We start from the raw sequence: 7,865 nt of genomic DNA on the forward strand, positions 1-7,865 counted from the left end.
ACCGGAGTCAATCCTGCTTTGGAAGCATCTGATACTGACTCTGCATGAGCCTCTTGATGAGGGTGAAAGAGGAGAGTGAAAAAAATAACTTAAAACTCAGTGTTAGAGAAACTTAAGATCATGGCATCTGATCCCATCACTTCATGGCAAATAGAAGGGGGAAAAGTGGAAACAGTGTCAGATTTTATTTTCTTGGGCTCCCAAATCACTGTAGATAGTAACTTCAGCCTTGAAATTAAGACACTTGCTGATTGTAAGAAAAGCTATGACAAACCTAGACAGGGTATTAAAAAGCAGAGACATCACTTTGCCAACAAAGGTCCATATCATCAAAGCTATAGTTTTTCCAGTAGTCATGTATGAATGTGAGAGTGGGACCATAAAGAAGGCTGAGCCGAAGAATTGATGCTTTCAAATTGTAGTGCTGGAGAAGACTCTTGAGAGTCCCTGGGACAGCAAAGATATCAAACCAGTCAATCCTAAAGAAGATCAACCCTGAATATTCATTGGAAGGACTGATGCTGAAGCTGAAGCTCCAATACTTTGGCCACCTGATGCAAAGAGCTGACTTATTAGAAAAGAGAAAAGACGTTGATGCTGGGTAAGATTGTGGGCAAGAGGAGAAGCAGGCGACAGAGGATGAGATGGTTGAATGGCATCACTGACTCAATGGATGTGAGTTTGAGCAAGCTCTGGGAGATAGTGAAGGACAGGGTAACCTGGCATGCTGCAGTTAATGGGGTCATAAAAGGTCCACAGGGCTTAGCAACTAAACAACAACAACAACAAAGATGTTCTGCAAGCCTTTAAATTAGGAGAGAGTCAGAAACGTGAGCACACCTCTCCTTCTCCTGTGACCAGAAAGGAATGAGGGTGAGTAGAGAGCGTGGCTGAGTGTGCATCTCTTTCTTGGGGTCCATGAGCCTCCTTAAGTCTGTGGGCTGAAGGGGTGGAGTCTGCAGGGACTTGGATGAGGAGGGGCTAACTGAGCTGTTTGGAGAGCATCTAAAAGGTCACTCCCTGTGTTAGCCCCAGCTTTTCCTCAAAGCAAGAGTCAGTTCAGGAATATTACTGGCTGTACTTGAGTGTATTTGACATCCTGGAGCCAGATAGGGGTGACACTCTGGCACGCAGTCCATCTTCATGACTGCTCCCTCCTTCCCACACAGTCACTAAATTTCCTAATCTGAGTTAGATGGCCTTGGGTTCTGTCCCAGGTAGAAGTGTGGTGTGAACACCCGAAAGAAGTGCTGAGCCCAAGACCAAAGCCCCTGCTCCCAGCACTCCTGTCTGCATGTTGCCTGGGATGCCTGACTAAACATCCACCTGCCCTGGGAGACTGGCAGAGCTGGATCTGACTTACTCTCCACTCCCTCAACACCAGCCTGGTATCCAGCACACAGCAGGGCTCAGTGCACTTTCCATCGTGATAAACACCTAGCAGGTCAGGGCACCTTGGGGGCTGGCACACTGCACAAGCCTGGGGGTCCTGCCCGCTCTGGGTCAGGTTACCAGCCCTGGAAGGGTGCAGATCCTTGCTTTTGTTTTCACCTTAGTCTTGATTAGTCATTGGACCTTGGGCAAGGGCTTTAATGTCTTCAGGCTTTGGTTTTCTCCTCTGCAAAATGTGCCCATGGAGAGTAGAGGCCCTTCCCTCCCTATCACCTGCTCCCCACCTCCCAAGAAGACTTTTTTTAAAAATATTAATTTATTTGGCTGCACCGAGGTCATAGTTGCAGCAGGTGGGATCTAGTTCCCTGACCAGGGATTGAACGTAGGTTCCCTGCACTGGAGCCTGGAGTCTTGACCACTGGACTACCAGGGAAGTCCCCCAAGAAGGCTTTTTAAACTGGGTAGCCCAGGCCATGGGCACGCCTCGGCTGGCATGGCAACAAACATTCTAAAGACTGCCCGTGGAGCCTCTGGCTGGTCCTTAGGACATTTCTGGTAGTGCTGCAGATTGAGCGAGGCAGAGGGACCCTGTGCACTCGCTTTGGCTCTGCCCTCGCACCCTCCCACCCCCCATGACCTCCACTGCTGGCTCGCTCACATCCCACATGCTGCTTTGCAGTGTTTTTTCAGGTGTTCTCATCTCGGCTCCCATCTGGCCTGTGAGCTCCCAGAGGGCAGGTCCCCTGGTGTCTGCTGAGCTCCGGGGCTAGCTCCAACGTGGCTGCACGGGCGGTGGTTGTACGAGGCTGGGGCCTTCGGCTCCTGAGGGTACAAAAGTAAGGGGCGCAGCACCCACCCCAGATGCCGAGACACAAGAAGACACGGGAGGCTGTCTAAGCCAAAGCCACTGTCTAGTCCACCAGCTCTTTCTGGAAGACTCAGTGGGGTTTCTTTCAGCGCCTGCAGATTTCTGTCAACTGATTTATCTCAAGAGGAACTAGAGGGCTGGGGGACGAGGAGAGGGGGGCAACTGACAGCTTCTTCCAGAGCCTCAGTTTTCCCAGCAGTGAAATGGGGAAAGTGGTACCTGCCTCCTACCTTCTTCCTGGGGGTTCTTTGATAGTTGAAACTTTTCACTTTTAAAAGGCTCAGATGAAAGGCACTGATGGGATGAAAGGGTCTTGGGGCCATATTAAGTTTCTCCACAGTTTTTGAAGCCTGAGAGGAGCGGCTGGAGGAAGTGGTCAGCTGACAGGTACTTGTGAAGCCGCCCAGAAGGTGATGCTGGGCAGAATTAGCATGCCAATCAGCCACACCTAGGGCGTGAGGGCAGCAGGGAGCGGAGCCCTTATCTGGGGCAAAACCTGTCATTTCCCTGAAGAGGGGGGTTGGGGCAATGTGCTGAGGGAGATGGACAAAGCCCGGACAGGCAAAGCCTCGGGCAAGCCCTCCGCTCTCTGGGCCTCAGTTTCCTAAGGTGCAAAAGGAGGAAACCGAGCAGAGAAGTGGCCCCCAAACTGGGCCGTGTTCACACTGTGATGTCATCTCCTGGGGACATCTTTAAAACCCTGACTCCAGATTGTTCTTCAGATGGAAGAAACCTGAGCCTCTGGGGTGGAACCCTGGCATCAGAAGTTCTTTAAGCCATCGGGTGATTCCAACGTGCAGCCCAGTTTAAGCTCTGGAATAAAGGATTTCCAGGAGTCTAAGGTTCGCTGAGCATAACTTTCCCACCACTCAAGGAGTCTCTGAGGGATTCTGGGGGGATTTGAACATTTAACTCACGTGTCTGAGTCTTTGGAGCCCTCTCTGTGTGCAGAAACTCAAGTTATTAATTTATTTCCAACCACTTCTGAAATATAAAATTTTCCTAGTGTTCTTTTTAGTCAGGTTTAGGTTTCTTCCTCAAAATTCTTTTTTTAAAAAACAGAGGACCTACCTGGTGGTCCATTGGTTAAGACTCTGTGCTTCCAATGCAAGGGAGCATGGACTTGACCCCTGGTGGGGAGCTAAGATCCCCCATGCCTTGTGGTGTAACCAAAAAAATTTTTAATTTAAATTCAAAAAAAGAAAAAGAACAGTTGCAAGGGGAGAGGAGCAATATAGGGGTACGGGAATGAGAAACACAAACAGGTGTAAAATAGATTCAAAGATACAAAAAAAAAAAAAAGATATCTACAAAGTAGATAACCAATGGGCTTCCCTGATAGCTCAGCTGGTAAAAAAATCTGCCTGCAATGCAGGAGAACCCAGTTCAGTTCCTGGATCGGGAAGATCCACTGGAGAAGGTTTAGGCTAGCCACTCCAGTATTCTTGCCTGAAGAATTCCATGGACAAGGGAGCCTGGCGGGCTATAGTCCATGGGGGTGCAAAGAGTCAGACATGATTGAGCAACTAAGCATAGCACAGCCAGATGACTAATAAGAACCGACTGTATAGCACAGGGAACCCTACCCAATACTCTGTAATGACCTACATAGGAAGAGAATCTGAAAACAGAGTGGATATGTGTATACATATAACTGATTCACTCTGCTGTCCAGCAGAAACTAACACAACACTATAAATCAACTATACTGAATAAACATTAATTTAACAAATAAAGTGGAGTGACATGCTTTGGACCTTGAAAAAAAAAATAAAAATAAGCTACAAGGTTATATTGTACAACATGGGGGATATAGCCAATATTTTATAGTAATTAAATGGAGTATAATCTTTTAAAAATTGTAAATCACTCTATTGTACTTCTGTAAGATATAGTATTGTACAACTACAATTTAAAAGAAAAGGTTTAAAAAAAGGAAAGAAAAGGTTTAATCATTAATTAATTTAATTTTAAAAACCAGAGTTGCAACCCCACTAGACTATTTGAGTTTTCAATCTCCTGTCATTTTTCCTGACCCTCTTTGGTAGAAACCTCGGTCAGCAGTGAGATGGACTCCAAAAGCCAGCAGCCAGGAGAGAGGGAGCAGGAATGACAGCCTCTCCAGGCATCACCAGTAGGAGGGGTTTCCACCTGATGCCAGCTCCTCTCCCTCTCTCGGCCACAGGGACTCCATCCCCACCCAGCAGAAACTTGCCAGGGCAGGGACTGGTTTCAGGGTCTCACTGAGTCCCTTGAGGGGGCTCTGGACCTACCCCAGGGTCGTGGGTGCAGAGAGCAAAACTGTAGTGCCTGAAGGTGACGAGGATCCTGTGTTTGGCCTAACTTTAATCAGATTCCTGAAACTTTTCCTGGGCTCATCTGTGAACCTGAATCCAGTTTTAGCAAGAACCCTGGGCTTCCCTTGTAGCTTAGTCAGTAAAGAATCTGCCTGCAGTGCAGGAGACCCGGGTTTGATCCCTGTGTTGGGAAGATCCCCTGGAGAAGGAAATGGCAACCCACTCCAGTATCCTTGCCTGGAAAAATCTCATGGACACAGGAGCCTGGTGGGCTGCAGTCCTTGTGGTCTCAAAGAGTTGGGCACAACTGAATGACTAACCCTTACTTATTGCTAAGTTAGTTTAGCAGGAACCCCCCCACCCTCCATGTCTGATCAGGTTCCTCATCCTTTACTATCCCCAGGTGATATCTGGTCACCCTGGCCTGTCTTCAGCAAGAATCTTGTTAGCTTGATTAGCCAGAATACCCCTTTCCCCTGATGTAATTTTAGTAATTACCTCTTAGTAATTTTCTGTCCACTGATTCCCATCCTGCTCCTTGCCTAAGTTGTATTTGGAGCTGAGACCAATCTCTCTCCCTCCCTTGCAAAATTTGGTCATTGTGGTCCCTATATCTATCAAGATGTTCCTGAGTAGAGTCGACTCTACCACCTTTAACAAGTAGCATGAATACATTTTTTTTCCTTTAACATGCAGGCTGTTCAGAGGGGAAAGGACCTCGGAGGTGTGCCCATGACTGCACACTATGCAGGGCTCTCCGGACTCACAGCAGCCCGCAGGCTGTCACCCCAGACATCACGGGAAACAAACAAAGAGCTAGTGCTGTGTTTGGAGTTGCAGGGACCAGGGTGGCCAGATATCCAGTGGACTTTTCATCTGTACCAAGTTCTCTGGCCCTTGGTCCCTCATATGCTAGGGTCACCACCTGCCCCCTCTGCTGACCCAGACACTCCCCAACCGCACTGTCTGAAGCTCTGTAGCAGTCCCTGAGTCTCATCCTGGTTGTGTATCGTGTCCACCAGAAGGCCTGGCAGAGAGGAGGCAGCAGCCCTCAGCCCCACCCTTCTCTTGGGAGATGCAGCCATGGTTTCATTAGACTGCTGATAACAACCCATGGGACACAATATATTGTTGTTGCTAAGTCAGTCCAACTCTTTGCAACCCCATGAACTGTAGTCTGCCAGACTCCTCTGTCCTTGGATTCTCCAGGCAAGAGTACTGGAATGTGTTGGCATTTCCTTCTTCAAGGGGTTTTCGCGACCCAGGGATCAAACCAAGTCTCCTGCATTGTAGGCAGGTTCGTTACCACTGTGTCACCTGGGAAGCCATGAAAGACAATACACTGGCCTTTTATTGCCAATCTTTTCATAGCCTCTGACCAATGGTGTACTTCACATGCGTGCATGCTTCAGTCGTGTCCGACTCTGTGCGACCCTATGGACTGTAGCCTGCCAGGCTCCGCTGTCCATGGGATTCTCCAGATTCTCCAGGGCAGGGTTGCCATGCCCTCCTCCAGCGGATCTTCCCGACCCAGGGATTGAACCCACGTCTCTTACGTACTCCAGGTAGACCCACATTAAACCCTCTTACGAGACTTCGCTCTCATACATATCTACTTAGAAACAGAGACTCAGTACAATCCAGTTAGGCCCTCTTCAGCCCCACTGAAAGGAGGAAGGAGTGAGTATCCATGCTAGGCCAGGACCTTTTCTAGCTGCCATGCATCTATTACCTTAATCCATTCCTCAATAATCCACACTTTTTGTGCCTTTTCTTCCATTTTTCTTTTCTTTTTTTTTTTTCTGTTGCCTTTTTGCTCATTTTACAGATGAGGAAACCGAGGCTCCAAGAATGTAGATGACCAATCCAAGATCTCACAGCTTGTATGTGGTGGGGCTGGATCTGCCTACATCTCCAAGCCCCGTGCAGTTCCCACTACCACCATCCTGTAGCTGGTACTCCTCTGGAGACAATGGGAAAGCCAGAGCCTTCTTCCTCAGCTACCCTGCCCTCTTTCATCCATCTAGGAACAGCGAGGTGTCAAGCAGGTCTCTCGCAGGAACTCGAAAGGGACTGAGGCTTGAGATGACAACCCTCTCTTTCAGACGACCACTCAGGACAAAACAGATGTTCCCCGACTTTTCTAGAGCCTGTTCTCTGCTCAGGGTGCCCTAGCTGCAGTTCTTTCTCAGCACACTCACCCCAGAAATTTAGGATTTCTGAACCCCTGACGTCCCTCGTGAGCCTCAGATACTTTCTGGCCCTGAGCCCCCGACCCTGACACGAATTTCAGGGGAGGCACGCTGGCCTCCCGCCCTGACTCAGTCAGAGGGGTTCCAGGGGTACCTACCTTCAGCCCAGCACTGTCCCAGGCGCTGGATCACAGCAATGCCCCAAACAGCAAAACTCCTGCCCCCCATGGGGTTCTAACTGAGGAGACAGACAATGAGCAAAATAAGTGATTGATCAGATATGAATTTGGGATGGTGTAACTACATAGTTTGGTAGAATTGGTATAAAGAGTAGGGAAGGAACATACGGTGGGACATCTCTGATGGTCCAGTGGCTAAGACTGGACCATGCTCCCAATGCAGGTGGCTCAGGTTCGATCCGTGGTCAGGGAACTAGATCCCACATGCTGCAACTAAGACCCGGTGCAGCCAAACAAATAATTTTTTTTTTTTTTTTTAAGAAGGAAGACACTGTGAAGCTGACTGGTCATGGAAGCCTGAAACAAACAGTGAAGATGATGGCTGTGAGTGTCTGGAAGGCCAAAGCTAGTGCAGAGGCCCTAGGGAGGCAGTGTGGCTGGTGGGTTGCAGGAACCTTAAGTACAGTGTATGCAGCAGGGGAAATAGTAGGAAAACAGGCCAAGGAGAGGATGGGCCCACATTAGGTCAAAGATGGAGTAATGACTTTGGCTTTTCCTGGGAATCCCAAGCCCTGGAAGGCTTTGTTCAGAAGAGGGGCTTTGTAACCACAGCTGGCACTAATTGAGTTTTCTGTGCTGAATTCTGCATTCAATGCTTTCTATTCTTTATCTCACTTCACTTTCACAGCCTCCCTGTGTGGTGAGTACAGTTACTGTGACCATTTATTTTAAGGAGTGAAATTCACATAACCTAAAATTAACCACTTTAAAGTATACAGTACAGTGGCATTTAGTGTATATACAATATTATGCAACTATTGCTTCTATTTCCAAAGGATTTCATCACTCCCCGGGGGAGATGTCGTGTCCACTAAGCAGTTTCTCCTCCTCCTCTCCTCCCCCAGCCTCTGTAGCCATCAGTCTACTTTCTTTCTCT

Source organism: Odocoileus virginianus, chromosome 11 (genome assembly GCF_023699985.2).
Source record: "Odocoileus virginianus isolate 20LAN1187 ecotype Illinois chromosome 11, Ovbor_1.2, whole genome shotgun sequence".
NCBI lineage: Eukaryota > Metazoa > Chordata > Mammalia > Artiodactyla > Cervidae > Odocoileus > Odocoileus virginianus.